The sequence below is a fragment of the Quercus robur genome, chromosome 8 (assembly GCF_932294415.1).
Source record: "Quercus robur chromosome 8, dhQueRobu3.1, whole genome shotgun sequence".
In the NCBI taxonomy this organism is placed as follows: domain Eukaryota; kingdom Viridiplantae; phylum Streptophyta; class Magnoliopsida; order Fagales; family Fagaceae; genus Quercus; species Quercus robur.
Genome location: NC_065541.1, coordinates 65,023,628 through 65,043,481, shown reverse-complemented (window position 1 = coordinate 65,043,481; position 19,854 = coordinate 65,023,628).

Below are 19,854 nucleotides of genomic sequence, written 5' to 3'. Positions count from 1 at the left end.
TAGCTCAAAAAGCCTGAAAATTGGATCTTTCTGGGCTTGCTAAAGGCACTCTCATGATGTAAAGTGTAACAGTAAAAAGAAAATGTAATTTCAAAACAGGATGCCAAACTTGATGTATCTAGTCTTTTTGTAAATTCATACTACTCTTCCATAGGTTGAGTTGGTTGGCTCATATTTGATTTCCAAGAAATATACTTTCATTTCTCCTATTCTTTCACTAGTTTACTGACTCAACCATCAAAGCTTCCTTGGTCAACCTTGGGTTGGTCATAGCCGAACAAGGTGTTTGTAAGGCTAGCCGGGACTCATCACTATTTGTTCCTCGTCAAAATATTTATTGGAGTTCATTCTCCTCTTTAAAATTTTACCCACATACAATCTCTAAAATATGTGCCTCTCTCTCATAGCAGTTAGCACTGTCGTGATCGTTCTTTCCTTTTCTGTTTCTTATCTATGTTATTAATGTTGGGGGCCTTGGGGCCACTAACAAAAATGATTAAATTCCTCCAACCCACTTCGTTCCTAACCTGTCTCGCTCTGGTCCTGTATTGGCTTTCTCATGGCCATCCTTAATGCAGTGTGATTGGGATAATTCACAGTGATGACAGAGTAGTTGATAGTCTACAAACACGAGAAAGGGAGAGCTAATGTCAGTCCAAAAGCAGAAAGGGAAGAAGTTGTCCCACTAACAATTTTCTATATGCAGTGTTATAGGTGGCCGCCCAGCTACCTAAAACGAGTTATTAACTTATTATATTGTGAGTGGAAGTGTGGTAAGCTATGAGCTCGAGAGCTTAGGAGTAATAATGGGGCACAAGTTGCCTCAAAAGTCTGATGAAGTCGGTGATGGCTCCTCTCACCTTCTTATTTCAATTGTTTGATTTTTTTTTTTAAATAACAATTAAGTCTAGACATGTGAAAATTTTCACATGTTTATTATAACTCTTATATAATAGACATATTACTGATAGTGTCTCAGTGATGAGATCATTTAAAAGTGATATTGCATTAATTACAAATTAACATATTAACAAATTATGAAAATAATTCTATTTTCTATTTTCTATTTTCTTTTTGGTTTTTAATATGAAAAAGAACAATGATTAATTTGAGATTGATAATCAAATGATTAGTTCAAGCTTTTAGAATGAATGATGATTTCTCATTGTATGCTACTTTTTTTTTTTTTGGGGGGGGGGGGGGGGGGGGTAATATTGTAAGCTACTGTGCTTGAATAGTAATGGCAACTGGCCAACACGGCAACAACATTGCACGGAAAGAGGAGAAAATGAACCAATTGCTTGTATTTAAAAAAAAGTAAAGAAGAGGATAATAGTTTGTAAAATCTAAAGAATGAATCAAATATTACTTTTAGTTTTAATCTATATATATAATAACAGGTGAAGCTGAAAAAACCTCAAATTAGAATTTCAAATTAGAGTTTCAATTTTGTACCATGCGTTCTAAATATTTATTCTTAAAGAGTTTTATTTCTTAATTTTAGAATTAAATGTGGGACCACATCATAAATATTCATCCAAATGAGTTATTAAGTACAAAAACCAAAGAGTCTAGAATAAATAAATCGTAAAAAAAAAAAAGATGCTTCACAATAATAAATAAATAAATAAATATGGACAATTTATATTTTATATCTAATAATATCCTTACAAATTTTTTTAAAGAGTTAATAAAATATAAAAATAACTATCAATAGTGTAAGGACATGGTTTGAGTCCTAAGCCCAAAAGTTAAAAGGATCTAGGCCCAAATAGCTCAATATAATGAATTTGTAGAGAGTGTGTTGAAAAACTAGGCTCTAATGAGTTAGGTAACGATTATAGTGGGTTCAAATGATAATAAAGTAAAAATAGACTAGTTGTATCTATTGAAAATCGTCCTCGGCACAGTCCGAGGAAATCAGTTCTTGAATATAATTCTTAAAATTGATTACAAGTATAGTTCTTATTGCTACAGTGTTTCTCTCTTAATTTTCCGATCTTTTTCCTTCAGGGTCTTCTTTTTGTTTTATACTACCTTCCTTCTCTCATCCTTACCTTCCACGTGTAGGGTAGATTGCTGGTGTTGATCCTTGTCCCATTAGAACCTTTCTGAAGTCCCTGGTAATAGCTATAAGGCTGAAAATTACTGTTCAAGTATCACCTCCACATAAATGTGGCTAGTTGGTTAGGTGCAAAGCATTTAATGCGGTGATAACAGCTTTCTCTTTAGATATTTTAGGACTTCCCTCTATCCTGTGCTTCTGTGATGCTTATCTGTATCAATAGAATCTCCTAGAACGTTGCCCTGGATGGTAGACCACCCCTTCGAACCTCGACTTTGATCAGCCAAGGAGGCATTCGTCCTTGGACCACCTTCATGGACTTTTATGATCAAAACTAACATCTTCACTTACTAACACAGACTCCCCTGATAATGTTCACTCCTTCTTGGACTACTTCATGTTCTCGGATAGGCCCCCGGCCCAATATATACATAGATATATATTGCTAGGCCTAACACCCCTACAATAGCCCCCTCGAAATTCTCCTCTCTGACTCCTCGAGAAGAAAGGAGGATTTTGATGTCACTACAGTGACCCCGTACCTTGTCACACCTCATCACCATTTATGCAGGTATCTTTTTAACTACCCAACGCATGCTCCTGATGCTTTGGCATTTAAGACGCGCCTTCATTAAATTCTTGCGGCTCTATGTTCCACACGTTCTACGGCGCGATGCCGATCCAATGGCTAAGGATTTTGTTGGAACTCGAGTGGGAATTTTCCCGCTTATCACTCTATCTTGATATAAATACTACCCCAAACATATCATTCACCTCACTTTAGCACTCACACACTAAACTTGCGCACTCATTCAATCTATTCGTGCCCTCACAAATTTCAAGAGCCTATCTGAGGAGGCCTTTCTTCTTTGCATAAGTCTTTACAAACCTTTCCATTTATTTTTCCATCTACTTTTCTTTTCTCCGTGTCTATTCCTCCTTGACCTTCTTAGTTTCTCCTTTACTATCTTAGCACCTCTAACCCTTCTCTAAATATGGGTAGATTTGCTTGCCTGGTAGACTCCGTGGAGAATATAGAGAACTTTAGAGCTTAATATAGGATTCCACCAGGATTGTCAATTAGGTATTGTAAGGAAGGGAAATGACACGAGAAAAGGCAAGAATAAGAAGTGGTAATCCCAATGATTGCCTTGATAGAGTGTAGGATAAGAATCCCCATGAGCACCATCACCAGGGACTACCTTAGGGCTCATAGACTAACTCCCACCCAATGTGTCCCAAACATATTTAGGATTTTAGGGAGTGTAGACACCCTCAATGAGAAAATGGGCTTAGGGCTTATCCACCATGATGTCAACTGAGTCTATAACCTCCACCACCTAAAAGGGCGGGGTTACTACCTAAAAACTAGGTACCTCGAGGTTAGGCTCATTTCATGTCTTCTCGAGTCCAATAAAGGCATGAATAAGGACTTTTTGATTGTGTCAGGGGAGTGGCATGATGGCCTCCCTTGCCCAACCAGAGAGGGAAAACCAGGTGGGGTTTTAGGTCTAGGTTTATTATTTTAAAATTTCCTCATTTTCCCTTGATATGTTCTCTACCCAGTTGTCTAGGCTTATACTTTGTAATTGAATTGTTTCCTTTGATTTGTGCTATTTTTGCTAATGATATTTTTTGTTTTCCAAATGGTCTTGTAGATATGAACGCCACCGTTCCAAACTTCAGTTTAGTTAACGAGCAGAGCCCAGACAAGATTCTTAAAGTCGAGATGTTCGTTCACAGCGACGGTTAGCTCAGGGAAGCACACATAATCCTCGGCTACACACCTATCTCTACAAGTTTCCAAGCGCCAAAATGCGTAATTAAAGTAAGGGATCTGCGCCTACACCGGATAAGTGTTGCTGTCCCCAGCTTCCTCACCGCTAACCCTATTCCAAAAGGCATCCCAAAAATAGTCTTGCCATCCCAACGCACTGTCAAGGAGGAGGCAACCTTGTCCCAGCCTCCAACTGAGGAAGAGGAAGGGATCGTTGAAGTTTCTGACTCTGAAGACGACTTTGAAGTTTTCAATCGACTCTCATCTCCTGAAATCCCATCTAGTGACCTCAGCCACCCTCTTCTCACGTAAGCAAGCTAGGCCCAAGGAGACTCCCTCCTACCAAAAGACATGGGGATACAATGCAAGCTCAAGGCGGGTCTTTTAGTAATTATGGAGTCACAAGCTGGGGATAAAGTGCCCAAGAAGGACACTCAAGCCAAGCTTCCCCTTCTTCTGCACACTCAACCTCCTCGGGTTGATACTACTGATCATAAAAGGAAGAGGATCAGAAAAGTCAAGATGTGGCAGAAGGAGGGAAAGGCCTCTTTGCTAAGTAGACCGAGCCCCAAAAAGGAGCCAAGCAGGCCAGGGTGACACAGACCTTGGTGGATAGAAGGGGTGATTCCCAAGTTGGGACCCCTACCTGAACCCCCGCCATAGTCTTGGATGGGGCGCCCTTGCTTGCCGATGCTTCTATAAGAAACTTCCAGCAAGGGAAGTCCGGCTACGTGGCCGATGCTGTAATGCAGGCTTTACTCTTGCCTGAAAACATGATCGAGTGGTGATCAATGAGGAAGCACGAGATCTTCCTCAGTTTAAAGAGAGACCTCGCTCTGGTAAGTCCACCTACTATCTTCTCTTTCCCATTATCCTAGCAACAGTCTCTTTTATACTTGTACTTACACTTTGCTGATGATTTTTTTTTAAAGGCTATCCAAGCTGCCTTTAGAGCTGAGGAAATAGTAAACTCCTCTCACAGGATGATGAAGGATGAAGTAGCAAGACAAAAAGTCCTAAGAGCTAACCACCAAGCTGACCGAGATTGAAAGGGACAAAAAAAGTGCCAAGGCAGCCTTGGATGGGGCAAAGAAACAAGCTAAGGCCCAGCGCAAACAACTTCGGCAAACCGAGGCCGATCTTGCTGCCGCCAGAGATCAAGTAAAAATTCTATCAAAGAAACTGGAAGAGGCCGAGAAGGCTAAGGACCAAGCGGAGCAAGATGGGTATGAAGTAGGAGTGGCAGAGACTGAAAAAGCCCCTAAGCCTGAAGTCTCGGAGGTATGTAGGTATTACTACCTCCAAGTGTGGAATGAGGCCCTCAACCAAGCTGGGGTTGAGGCCTCTTCTGCCCTTATGACAGCATAAAGCGTGTACTACCCTTCAGCTATTCAAGATTCAGGCTTCTCGGGCCCCAAGGCTGATGCTGCCTCTAAGGAGGTAGATACCAGGAAGGAGAGCCCAGTCAAAGCTATCCCTTCAGTCCAAAGCTCATCCAAGGAGGCAGAGCTGCCTGAAGGTGCTGAGAAGCAAGACAAGGTGACCAAGGAAGTGGCCCCTAATGCTATCCTGCCCCCAGCTGACCCTAAGGACCTATCCAAGGAAAATGAGGCCCTTCACAATATAGAGATTGTTCTAGCAACTCTCCCAATACCTACCAAGGAGGGCCCCAAGGGTAAGGGTCTAGCATCCTCCACGGCAACTATCACTCAGCCTGGCAAGACCCCAAAAGACAAGCTTGTGATAAAAATGAAGCCCTGAGTTGTCTTGTCTTCTTTGCTCCCCTTTTATTACACTTTTTTTTTTTAACTGTTGTTTCTATTTCCGAGACTTGTAATTAGTTTAAGGACAGTTACAAATTTTTGTTTCATACTTGTGTTATTTATATGGATCTTATAGCATAGCTTCCATTTCATTTAGCTTTTAACTAACATGGAAATGAGATATAGCTTCATTTAGTTATCTGCATAAGTGATAGCACAGTTACTGCACCCTACATGATTAGCAATAGAACAAATTAAGCCTGCTAAGTCCATAATGCCAACAAAGTGTAACCTTAATCTCAAAAATGTACATAATTGCAGAGCATCTATTCATATTAGGCTCCACCTAGTTTTCCATTTATCAATAAGTTTAAGGAACTGGGGATGATAATTAGTTTTCAAACAGAATCATGGAAATACTTTCAAATGCTTTAAGTGATGCTCATGAGTGTTCATTTGATCATGTCATTATAACAAAGATTTTTGCCACTTAGCATGGCCAGTTCTACTTGATACTTAGATAAACAACAGAAAGTATGAACTTGCCTAAGGTATGCATGTAGTCCGAGGAACCAAGCATAACTAGGGTTTTATTTAACATTTAGACAAATAGCTTAAGATATTAACTTATCCAAGGTATATGGTCTGATGAGCCAGACATGACTAAAGTTCTGTTTGATACTTAGCAAAATAACTTAAAATATCAATTTACTCAAGGTATGTGGTTCGAGAAGCCAGGCATGACCAAGGTTTCGTTTGATACTTACCAAAATAACTTAAAATATCAATTTACCCAAGGTATGTGGTTCGAGGAGCTAGGCATGACCAAGGTTCATTTTGATACTTAGCAGATATAAATGGAAGTATTAATTTATCCAAAACATGTGGTCTAAGGAGTCAAATATAACTAAGGTTTTGTTTAACACTTAGAAAAATAACTTAAAATATCAATTTACCCAAGGTATGTGGTCCGAGGAGCCAGACATGACCAAGATTCTATTTGATACTTAGGAAAATAATAGGAAGTATTAATTTACCCAAAACATGTGGTCCGAGGAGCTAGGCATAGTTAAGGTTCTGTTTAACACTTAGATAGATGTCAGGAAGTATTAATTTACTCAAAGCATGTGGTCCAAGGAGCCAGGCTTAGTTAAGGTTCTGTTTAATACTTAGATAGAATAATATGAAGTATTAATTTACCCAAAGCATGTGATCCGAGGAGCCAAGCATAGTTAAGGTTCTGTTTAACACTTAGATAGATGTCAGGAAGTATTAATTTACCCAAAACATGTAGTCTGAGGAGCCAAGTATAGCTAAGGTTCTGTTTAACACTTATATAGAATAATATAAAGTATTAATTTACCCAAAGCATGTGATTCGAGGAGCCAGACATAGTTAAGGTTCTGTTTAACACTTAGATAACTTAAAATATCAATTTACCCAAGGTATGTGGTCCGAAAAGCCAAGCATGATCAAGGTTCTGTTTTATATTCAAACAAATAGTAGGATGCATAACACATAATGTAATAAACCAAAATATGGTAAAGAAAGCTTTCATTAATAATAATAATACATTCTTAGGTTGTTTACATTCCAAGGGCGTAGTATAACATTTTTATTTAGATCTTCAAGATAATATGCACATATTCCAGCCACTGATGTGATGCGATATGGCCTTTCCCAGTTGAGCCTTAACTTTCCCCAAGCTAGGTTCTTGGCAGTACCCAAAACCTTTCTTAGTACCAGGTCTCCAGGCACTAATGACCTTAACCTTACATTTGAGTCGTACCCCTGCTTGAGCTTGTGTTGATAGTACACTAGCTGAACCATAGTATTTTCTTTTCACTCTTCAATTAAATCTAAACTCTTTTCCAATAGCCCATCATTGCTACTCGAAGTAAAAGAGCTTGTCCTCAGTGATGGAAATCCTGTTTCCAGAGGAATCATAGCCTCAGCCCCATAAGTCATTGAAAAGGGCGTTTCTGTAGTGGACCTGCGAGATGTAGTCTGATATGTCCAAAGGACGTGTGGCATTTCTTCCACCTATTTTCCTTATGCATCATCCAATCTCTTTTTGAGTCCATTCACTATAACCTTATTGATAGCCTCGGCCTATCCATTCCCCTGTGGATAAGCCGGGGTGGAGTACCTATTTGTAATGCCTAGGTCACAGCAATACCTTCTGAAGGCTTTGCTATCAAACTGAAGATCATTGTCCAAGATGAGCGTATGAGGGATTCTAAACCGAGAGACAATATTTTTCCAGACAAATCTCTTTGCATCCATGTCCCTGATATTTGTTAGTGATTCAGCTTCAACCCACTTAGTGAAGTAATCCGTGCTGACTAGCAGCCATCTTTTATTCCCTGTTGCCTTAGGGAAATGTCCTACAATATCCAAGCCCCATTGAGCAAAAGGCCAAGGACTGGACAGAGGATTAAGGACACCTCTTGGTTGATGAATGTTCGAGGCAAATCTTTGGCATTAGTCCCATTTCTTCACATACTCTTGTGCTTCCCTTTACATATTCGGCCACCAATATCCCTGAGTGAGGGCCCTGTAGGACAAGGATTTGCCCTCTATGTGGCTTCCACAAATCCCTTCATGTAACTCTTTTAGGAGCAGGTCCACCACCTCAAGGTGTACACATAACAAATATGGTCCAGAAAATGAGCACTTGTACAACTTTTGGTCCTCAGATAACCAAAACCGAGGAGCCTTTCTCTATACCTTGTTAGTCTCAGACTTCCTCTCGGGCAAGATATCCTCTTTAAGGAATAGCACAATGGAATCCATCCAACTAGGTCCCATTCTGACTTGATGAACATGGACCATCACTTTCCCCATTTCTATAAGTTTACACAAGTTTTCCACAAGGATAACCCGAGGTAAATCTTGTGCCGAGGAGGTTGTAAGTGTGGCAAGAGAATTAGCATGTGCATTTCTACTTCTAGGGATCCGCAATAAAGTGAAAGACTCAAAACTTAATTGCAAGTGTCTAACCTGATTCAAGTATTCCTGCATTCTCACATCCCTGACCTCTAACTCTCTCTTTACCTGGCCAACAACCAACCTTGAATCCGAGTATATCTACACTGCTTTTCCTTCCATTTTCTGAACCATGGTTATCCCTACTAATAGAGCTTCATACTCAGCCTCATTGTTTGTGCCCGAGAAACTCAATCTTAAGGGTTTCTCAATAGTGATCTTCTCAGGAGATATCAGAACTAGCCCCACCCTAGATCTTCTTTGATTCACTGCACCATCAACATATACCCTCCAGGATAAAGGTTCTTGTAGGAAGACTACACCAATTGATTTTCCATCCATATTTTGCTTTTCAAGTTTCTCTTCCAATGGAGATTTGATGAACTCGGCCACCAAATTTGCGAGAACTTGACCATTGACAGAGGTGTGAGGCATGCACTTGATATCAAAAGCTTGTAGGATTGTACCCCACTTGGCAATCCTTCCAGTGTAATCAGTACTCCAAAGAAGTGATTTAAGCGGAAGTTGAGTTAAGACAACAATTGTGTGAAATTGGAAATAGTGTGGGAGCTTACGTGTAGCATGCACCACTGCCATAATGACATTTTTCTAGCAGTAGGTAACGCACCTTAGTCTCATGTAGTAATTTACTCACATAGTAAACTGGCTTCTACACACCACCATCAACCCACACCAGCACCAAGCTCATCGCATGGGAAGCCACCGCGATGTAAGCAAACAAAACCTCATCCACCTCAAGCCTGGACATAATGGATGGCCGAGATAGGTATTCTTTCAACTGCTAGAAGGCCAAGACACACTCCTCGGTCCATTAATATTCTTTCCATTTGTTTAACAATTAAAAGAAATGCCTGCACCTGTCTGTTGCCTGAGAAATGAATCAATTCAGGGCAGCAGTCATCCCTATCAACTTCTGGACCTCTTTGGAATTCCGAGGTGGCTGTAAACTGTTAATTGCTTTGATTTGGTTAGGGTTGACTTCAATTCCGCAGTGAGTGACCATGTACCCTAAGAACTTTCCTAAACCAATACCAAAAGAACACTTAGAAGCATTAAGGCACAGCTTGTGTTTCCTTAACATCTCAAAGATGTTGCTGAGGTCGTTAACATGCTCAGACTCTAATTTACTCTTTACCACCATATCATCTATATAAACCTCAATGTTTTTTCCTAGCTGCGGCTCAAACATCTTGGTCATCATCCTCTGATAGGCAGATCCCGCATTCTTTAAACTAAAGGGCATTACCTTATAGCGGTAATTCCCAATAGGAGTAACAAAAGTTGTCTTCTCTTAATCATCCAAAGCCAAAGTTATTTGGTGGTACCCTTGAAAGGCGTCTAGAAAGCTCATCTGAGGATGACCTACAGTGGCATCCACCAACTAATCTACTTGAGGCATAAGGAAAGGATCCTTGGGGGAAAACTTTATTCAGATTTGTGAAGTCTACACATACCCGCCACTTCACATTCTTCTTTTTCACTACTACCGTATTAGCCAACCACTCAGGGTAGAACACTTCCTTAATAGCTCCAGCCTGCTTAAGCTTGTTCACTTCCTCCTTAACAGCATCAAAATGCTCTTTAAATGAGCGCCAAGGTGGTTGCTTCTTAGGGAGGACAACCGGGTTGACATTTAGATAATGGCAAATGAAGTCTGGATCCACCCCAGGAGCTTCATAACCGGGGACTTCTCCTCCCAGATATGGAATACCCTACTTTATGAAGGCTGATTACCTTTAATTCTCTAAAAAAATAAGTTCTGGTCCTGGAACCACTTGACGTTTGTCCGATGCATAAGACACTCGAAGCGTAGTTTGATCTCTCGAATTAAGGTTTCCGATTGGATTGGTTATAAGTCTACCATTTATTAAAAACTAAAGAAAAAGAGTACAAGATCGAAAAGAATGCATGTTCATCCGGAATTTGACTATCTATACTGACTGACGTTGGAAGGAAGGTAGCTTGCTCCTAAAGGGAAGAAAGATCTTCGACCACCCTAAAGACAGCAGGAAGATGTAACAGGTGGAGAAATTGATAGTACGAAAGAGGATAGTCCTAACCTCCTAATACATCCGATTTTCTGATGTCGGTAAAGCGGTTGTAAGATGCACTTCTTGCTGGGATTCTTGATTCAAATAGCTGCTAACGGGGAGAAGTCATACCTGACCTTAGGAGAGGCGGGAACCTATCTATATCTCTTGATAGAAGGAAGTTCATAGCCAGTCCTCAACCTCAAGGTTTCACTTTATAGCAACTTTGAGACCTTATGCTCGTCCACATTTCATGTGAACACATCAATATTCCTCCTTAAAAACATGATCAGCTCCTCTTTCTTCCGAGGAGATAGCTGAGTTCCGACTTGAAAAAACTTTTCTGGATCACCATCTATAACAATTTCTTCCAGCTTCTCGCACTTTGCCCCTTCAGACACCACATCTGTAGACAAGACTGTGATCCTTGACTGCTATAAGCCCCCCTCAGCGGAGGCTGAGGTCTCAATCCCAGGCTGATGCATAATTGCAACTACCAAACATTGCCTAGCCATAGACTAGCTCCCAATTAGCTCCTCAATCTAGTCCCCTAATGGATACTTAACTTTCAAATGCAAGGTGGAAGAAACGGCTCCTAAGGCATAGAGCCAGGGCCTTGTCATAATGGCAGTGTAGGGGGAATAATCATCCACTATAATGAAATTCACCTCCACCACTTCGGACCCCGCTTGTACTAGGAATCTAATCTGACCCCTTGGAATTATAACTTTCCCATCAAAGCTTACCAAGGGTGAATCATAAGGTGCCAAGTCCTCAGGTTTCAACTTTAGCCCCTCGTATAGATCGAGATACATGATCTCTGCATCACTACCCTGGTCTACCAACACCCTCTTCACATCATACCCTTCTATCTTAAGGGTGACCACTAAAGCATCATCATGTGGCTGTATGGTTCCAACTTTGTCCTCAATCGAAAAACTCAATGGTTGTATAGTTCCGACTTTGTCCTTATCCGAAAAACTCAATGTCCGTCGGATCTCCACTCTAGCCTTCTTTGGCTCAGAATTAGAGTCTTCGACTGGTGGCCGAGTTACAGACATCACCCTGGAGAGATGAGAACCAGTCCTCACAGGAGCAGCAAAGATGTCATTAATTGTGCCCAAAAGGGGCCTTCCCAAAGGGGGCCTTGAAGAAGCATTCCCCTGAGCCCCTGACCCTACTTGGTCTCCTTGCCTATTGAGCCGATACAGAAATTGTTTTAACCTTCCATCTCTGACCAGTTGCTCCAAATGATTCCACAAAGTTCTGCAATCCTTAGTGGCATGTCCTTGTTCTTGATGGTACTGGCAATGAAGACTTTAGTTACGCCTTATAGGGTCTCCTCCTATCTTATTTGGCCATTTGAAGTAAGGTTCATTCTTGATCTTCTCTAAGACTTGATGTACTGGCTCTCAAAACACCGTGTTAACAATCTGAGGAGCTGTAGACCCAGATTGCCCAACAAAATCCCTTCGGGGTCCGTTATTATTGTATCTGTCCGACCTAAAATCTCTCATGTCCTGAGGGATAACCTTAGCATTTCCTTCCTTTTATTGCTGGTCTTCCTTAACCCACTTGTATTCATCAATATAATCCATAAGCCGACACACACTCCTTACCGGCTTCTTGGTCAAGGGCTTTCTTAAATCATACTCGGCAGGCAAGCCGACCTTAAAAGTCCTTATAGCCGCATCATCAAAATCCTCGTCGATCTCATTGAACATCTCCTAGTATTTGTTTGAATACGTTTTTAGGGTCTCCCCTTCTCACATGGCCATAGACAGTAGGGAATCGAAGGGCTGAAGAACCCTGCTGTACGTAATAAAGCGAGATCCAAACGCTCGAGTGAGTTCATTAAAGGAATCAATGGAACTTGCTCCTAAACTATCAAACCACCTTATGGCCATAGGCCCTAAGCTGGAGGGGAACACCTTGCACATTAAGGCCTCATTCTTAGGCATAGCCATTCCTTGGTTGAAGTGGCTTAAGTGCTCCACAGGGTCTATTCAACCATTGTACATGGTGAACGTGGGGTGAGTGAACCGTCGATGGAAGTTTCCCTCCCTCAATTTTGCATGTGAAAGGTGACTTGGAAATTTAGTTGAGCGCTCTGCTTATCACATCATTTCCCAAGCCTTTGGAAGATGAGTTCCTACTCTGCTCTCATGGTGGTAGTCCTCATCATACGAGAAAGACTCATTAGGAGGAGTCCTTGATCTGAGTCTATAACTACTATCCTCCTCATCGTCAGAAAAGAAGTCAAAATTGGAAGGAGTTCACCTTCGCCGTTCATGGCACAACTTCCTCTTCAAATGATCAATTTCCAGTTGCATGGCTCTGGTATTCTCCTCATGAGAAAGGTGGCTCCCACTTCATGATTGGCTCTTGCTAGTATGGGTGGTATGCACACTAACCTCCCGGTCCCTTCTTCACTCAAGATTAACAAAATGATCTTGACGTTGAGACCCCATAGATTCCTCCAGATTTGGACCTGAACCTACCATAGTTAGACGTCAAACTCACTAAAACACAAGAAATTTCCCACAGAAGGCGCCAATTGTAAGGACACAGCTTGAGTCCTAAACCCAAAAGTTAAAAGGATCTAGGCCCAAAAAACCCAATACAATGAATTTGTAGATAGTGGGTTGGAAAATTAGACTGTAATGAGTTAGGTAATGATTATAATGGGTTCAAATGATAATAAAGTAAAAATAGACTAGTTGTATCTCCGAAAATCGTCCTCGGCACAGTCCGAGGGGATTAGTTCTTGAATATAATTCTTGAAATTGATTACAAGTATAGTGCTTATTGCTACAGTGTTTCTCTTTTAATTCTCCGATCTTTTTCCTTCATGGTCTTCTTTCTATTTTATACTATCTTCTTTTTTTCATCCCTACGTTCCACGTGTAGGGTAGTGCTGAAAATCAACAAGTATTCAAGGATCCATTACATGTTCCAGTTGGGCCTATTACTAAAGTAAGATCCAAAAAGATCAAAGAAGCACTTAATGGGCTGATTCAAGAGATTTGGGCTTATTCAAACGCAGGACATTCCAAGTTGGGCCCAAAGGAAGACGAAGGCGTAATAAATTTAATTCAAGCTATTAAGGGCTGATTGGGCTTGATTCATGGCGTGGATTAATGGCTGATTAATTTTCCAGCTCCATATTAGTTAATAGATATTTTTCCTATTCTGGAGCTTCTAATTTTAGACCAGATCTACCTTAATTTTAGGCTTTTATTATTTAGAACGTTTTTTTAACTATTTTCCTATTTTTGATTTACTAATTTCAGACCAAATCAATTTTTATTTAGGGTTTTATTATTTAGTACGTTTTTAGATTTTCTATTTTCAATCATGTCTTATAAATAGCATGCACTCATTGTAATAGGAAAGAAATTATTGAATAAAAATCAGAAAATGTGAGGCTTTGCTCTTCTTTTGGTTTTTCAAGAACTGTGAACTTATCAGGGATTCTTCATTGTGGCGTTCAAACTTTATACCTTTGGTTCGTGATTCAATTATAATCATTAGGTCAAGGTGTTATACTTATACCTTTGGTTCGCATTTCGATTATAAATGTTGGGTCAGGGTTTCTATTAAAAATCTGAATTTTAGCTTTCTTGGGCAAGTATTCCAAAATTTTTGTTGGGTCTCAAAGCGTGTTGATTGAGGTTTGCATCATTGGTAGATTGCTGGTGTTGATCCTTGTCCCATCAGCACCTTCCTGAAGTCCCTGGTAGTAGTTGTAAGGCTGAAATTACTGTTTAGGTATCACCTCCACATAAATGTGGCCAGTTGGTTAGGTGCTGAGCATTCAATGCGGTGATAGCAGCTTTCTCTTTAGATATTTTAGGACTTCCCTCTATCCTGTGCTTCTGTGATGCTTATCCGTATCAATAGAATCTCCTTGAACATTTCCCTGGATGGTAGATCCTCGGACCACCCTAATGGACCCTTATGATCAAAACTAACCTCTTCACTTACTAACATAGACTCCCTTGATAATGTTCACCCCTCTTAGGACTATTTCATGTCCTCAGATTGGGCCCCTAGCCCAATATATACATAGATATATATTGCTGGGCCTAACATCCTTACAAATAGTATTTAAATTATATATATAGGAATTATATTGTGCATCTTATTGTATATCTTTAAGTGTATTCATGCATATGCATGACGTTACAAGCTAGTTATTAATTAATGTATAATGAACAACTTTGGAACAATTATTACTCCTACCCATCCAAGATTTTGCAATTGAATCCTCTTTTTTTGGCGGTGGAATGGGGTAGGTATTAGGTAATATTGCATTCCCCACATAACTCGTAGCATTATGATCAACATAACATATTTTAACCCAAAAAAATATATATTTATATTGATATTAAATTGAGAGAGAGTGTGTGGGTTCCAGTTAACTCAACTGGTAAAGTCTTTAATGATTAAATAAGAGATCTGGTGTCCAATTCCCGTCTACATCAAAAACCAATTGGTGTCTTAGTTTGATGATAAAAAGTTATCATTAAAAGTGGATGTCATAAGCTAAAATTCTCTAAAAAAGCCCCCTTAAAAGCCCTTGAGGTGGTTTCAGTCCAATTTAGTAATTAAGTGGTCTAGATATAAATTCCTTCACATCAAAATGGTTATATCTCATGGATAAAACTCTAGTACCGGATGGGTTCCCCCTCTTAGCTTCCAAGCATCTAGTATTTTCACGGCAAGGGTGAGCTTTCTTTTCTAGATCTATAACTTTTCTTGTGTGGCTCTAATGGCTTTGAATTGAATTTTTGAAGAGCATGAGATATTTGTTTTCTCAGTTGTATCCATAGTTTGTTTAAATAAATTTAATTTGTACATGTTCTTTGAGAGTTTGATCTCCCTAACATATGTTGCTTCTTCTTTTTTTCCTTTTACTTTTAATTATTTAGTTTAATAATAAAAAATTTCTGCCAATGTTCCTTTAAAAAAAAATCTTATATTTTTTATTTGAGAGTTATATAAGAAATATTATCAATTAAGTTAATTGAAGACCCACATTGCAGCAACTTTACCAAATAAAATTGGTATCAAGCCTCATTGAGCAGGTTCCCAAACCCACAATAAAATAATAATAAGAAATAATAAAGGAAAAGAAAAGAAGAAGTCAAGTCCGAACTACATTTCCTTTGGCTTAGGGTCCGTTTGGATACAGCTGAAAACTGAAAAACACTGTAGCGAAATAATTTTTAAATGTGTGAATAGTATCGTGGGACCCATTTTTAATGAAAAAGTTGCTGAAAAGTGAAATTTGTGGGTCCGTGAACAGTACACGATGTGCTGTGATTGGTCCCAAAAAAATTTGAAAAGTCAAAGTTTGCGTCTACTGTTCATTGAACAGTGCATGAACAATAGCCGCAACACCCAAAACGCTCCAAAACGCGAGAAAAAAAAAAAAAAAAAAAAAAAAAAAAAAAAAAAAAAAAAAAAAAACAGACAAAACGCAAACGCAGGGAACTTTCAGCCGAATCCAAACGCACTCTTAGACAATTGTTTCTTTTCTTCAATTTCACCGTTCATTGCATCAAGACTTCAAGAGCCTTCCCCCTCCCCTGGTTTTACGGTAGAAATGGCTTATTTCTGTTCAAATCATGTCATTTTCCTTTGGGGGGAAAAAAAAAAAATCCCTTTCGGATTTCATATTCTCATTATATATCATTTAAATAGTCACAGGCTTGCACATCCAAAAAAGATAGCAACCGACAAATACTATACTCAAGAATAATGAGGCTTTTTTTTTTTTTTTTTTTTTTTTAGTAAACGAAAAACAAGAAAGTAAGAAACAAGGAGCCTTTATTACGAGTACCTACTAATAAGCGCGTTTTTGAATAAGCGCGTTTTTCAATGTCAATTTCCGTTCTCCAAAAAAAAAAAAAAAAAAAAGTCAATTTCCAATCTCCACTATTATTTATTGCATTGCATAATTTTTTTTCTCAAATTTATGAGAATAAGTATGAATATTTACAATAAAATTCGACGAAAGATCTATCTTTACCTAAAGAATATTCAAATTTATTTTGTATATTGTAATTTGAAATAAATCATACTTTAAAAATAATAATATTAAGTCGAGTTTTCCTTCAATGAGAAGTTTCAAACTTTGGATTCATGTGTTAGAACCCCTTTTGAGTGGAATTGTGGTGTGCTTTTGTGTTATAACTCATTTCTCTCTCCTTTGTGTGTGTGTGTTTGTTTCTCAAAAAAAAAAAAAAAAAACTTTGGATTCATGTGGACAAGGTAGTCATAAATATAAGTAAACACATGCCAATACATGCAACATTAGTTTTTTAATATTATTGTCATCAATAGTCGGGGGAGTGAGGATTTGAACCATAAGCATTAAAATATAAGGGACCAATTAGGGTTGTCAATTCGGGTTAGCGTGTCGGGTTCGTGTCGTGTCGAGGTAGGGGTATTCGACTAAATGGCTCAACCCTAACCCGACCCATTTAATAATCGTGTCATGATCCTTCAACCATAACCCGACCTGTTAATAAAGCGGTTGACCTGACCCAACCCATTTGACACGTTTAATAAACAAGTTGTGTTGGGTTGACACGAATGTAACACAACTTATTTCAACCTGCATAATATTAAATATAACATCCATCTATAAATAATTTTTTTTACATCCCAAAAAGCAGTGCATACACTTCAAGTCCTCAACCCACATTCAAAATAATATAGTTCAACAAAAATATAACATTCATCTAGAAATAAGTTTTTTACACTCCAAAAGAAGTGCATACACTTCAACCCAAATTCAAAATAACAAAGTTTAACAAAAATAAAATAACATAGCTCAACAAAAATATAATATCCTTGGAACTCGCCAAATGCTAAGTATCAATATTGAAAGAATTTGAGCAAACAGTAGACTAATCCTGACTATGACCATAATTACCATCCATAGATTCTTTGTTAATGTCCAAATTCATAACATCTTCCACAAGCTCATCCAATTTCATTTGTGCAAGTTCTATGCCAAAAAAAAAAAAAAAGTATTAGTAGTTCTAGGGTCTGTAAAGTTTCAATTTCCAATTATATCCCTTGTAAATTTTTATAATTACTCACTTTTCTTTTTAAATTTAAAATATATGTTGGATATAAAAGGTATTTGACAAATCTAAAATAAAATAAATATTTATTTGTTATACGAGTTAAACGAGTTGTGTTAAATGGGTCATTTTTGGTTGACACAAATAAATTGGCGTGTCAAATGTGTCTATTGTGGGTTACGCGGTTTGACCCGCTTATGACACTTTTCATATCGTGTCACTTTCGGATCAACCCGTTTATGACCCAAACCCATTAAGGCCCAACCCTAACCCGAAAAAACCCGTGTTGGGTTCGTGTCGTGTTCGCGGGTTGGGTCGATCATTGACACCCCTAGGACCAAATCAAAAGATGCCTTTCTATCTTTCTATTCAATAAAAAAAAAAAAAATTCAAAATATCCCTTTATAATTAGATAATTAGAAAACCATACAAATAAAATAAGCATAGTAATAGAAATATTTCATAATTGCGTAATGTAGTCTTTATTTCATAATTTGGATTATATATTATTATTTAAATGTTAATTTACTAATTTCATGGAACGAACATGCTTAAAAGTACTTTTGACTCATCCCAATTTGTGTTTTATACATTTGTCCAATGATAAAATTGCAATACAACATATTCCTAAATTAAAATTATTTAGATAATCAAGGACACAAAAAGCCGTACATGTTATATAGATAGTATTATTTGGTAACAATTTTACTATACTCTCTAAAATACCATTAATAGGTCATTAAAGAAAAAAGAATTGAGAACAGATAAGTTAATTTGCCAATATTATTAATCTTTTTTGTTGTCCACTTTCTAAACATCTACAAGTTAATCTAGTATAATGTCATCTAAAGACATCATATATACTCTTAGAAACAAGAGATACAATCTTAACCATAACATCATTTTTACTAGAAAATTTGTATAAAACAAATTCATTTTGGCATTGGGTGCAATTTTGATTTTGGTCCTTAAAATGAAAATGGACCATTTTTTGGGAACAAATCAAACAAACTATATATTTAAGGGACCAAAACCAAATTGACGCTTAATTTCATAGACTAAATCTAAACTCATTAAATTTAAATACCAAAATTGAATTATACTAACTTCTGACCCAAAACATATAAATTATTTTAAAAATAAAATTAATGTAATCACAATTTATATCCTTAATACAAAAATGACCTATAGACTTAAACGATACTATGTCATAAATACAAAGGATCTAAATTGTATTCATAGCATTTTCAATTCATAGGAATTCTTTAATGCATTATGAACATAAAGCAGAATAGTTTGATTAAAAAGTCTGAATTTAACAAGGAGGGAAAATGAAACTTATATTTTACACCATCTAATAAAAGATTGCCACATTAATTTTTTACTTGAAATTCAATACCTCATGCCACACCTAATAACACCACTATACGTTTTTAGACCCCTTAAACACAAATAGATTAACCTAGTTATTTAGTCAAGTGATTAACTTAGGTAAATTATGCAGATTTAGGTTAACACAGATAAATCATATCATTGTAACAGTGCGGAAAATAAATAACACAACGATATGATAACTCAGGAAAACTAAATCGGTAAAAAATCTAGGGAGGATTTAACCTAACTATCTTCAAGGTAAAACAGATCCACTATGAAAGAATTGAAATTTACATAATAGCGACTTAGACCATTAACATCCTATTGCTATCTCGAGTAAAAAACTTACTACCACGACCATATGACAGCTCCAAATCCACAGACTACTTATTTCTTGGATTCACAGCAACCACAAGTACTCCCACTTGTGTTTTCTTTAAGCTCTTTATACAGCAACTGAAATGATTACCAAGCTCTTGAAATCAATCTTGAGATTGGAAACCCTAAGTATGTATGAAGGCAAATACTTCTAGATCTCACAAGAGATTCATACACACAGCATAAACAACAACATTAAAACGTGGTTAGGATTTTTCCTTTTATACTTAAGGCAAAATATAAAACCCTACATGTCAAACGGGCTTGGACCGAGTTGGAAAATTCTGCAGGAAAGCAATCTGCATGAGTTTCGATCAATCGAGTCTAATTCTCGATCGATCGAGCCAAGCAGATTTAC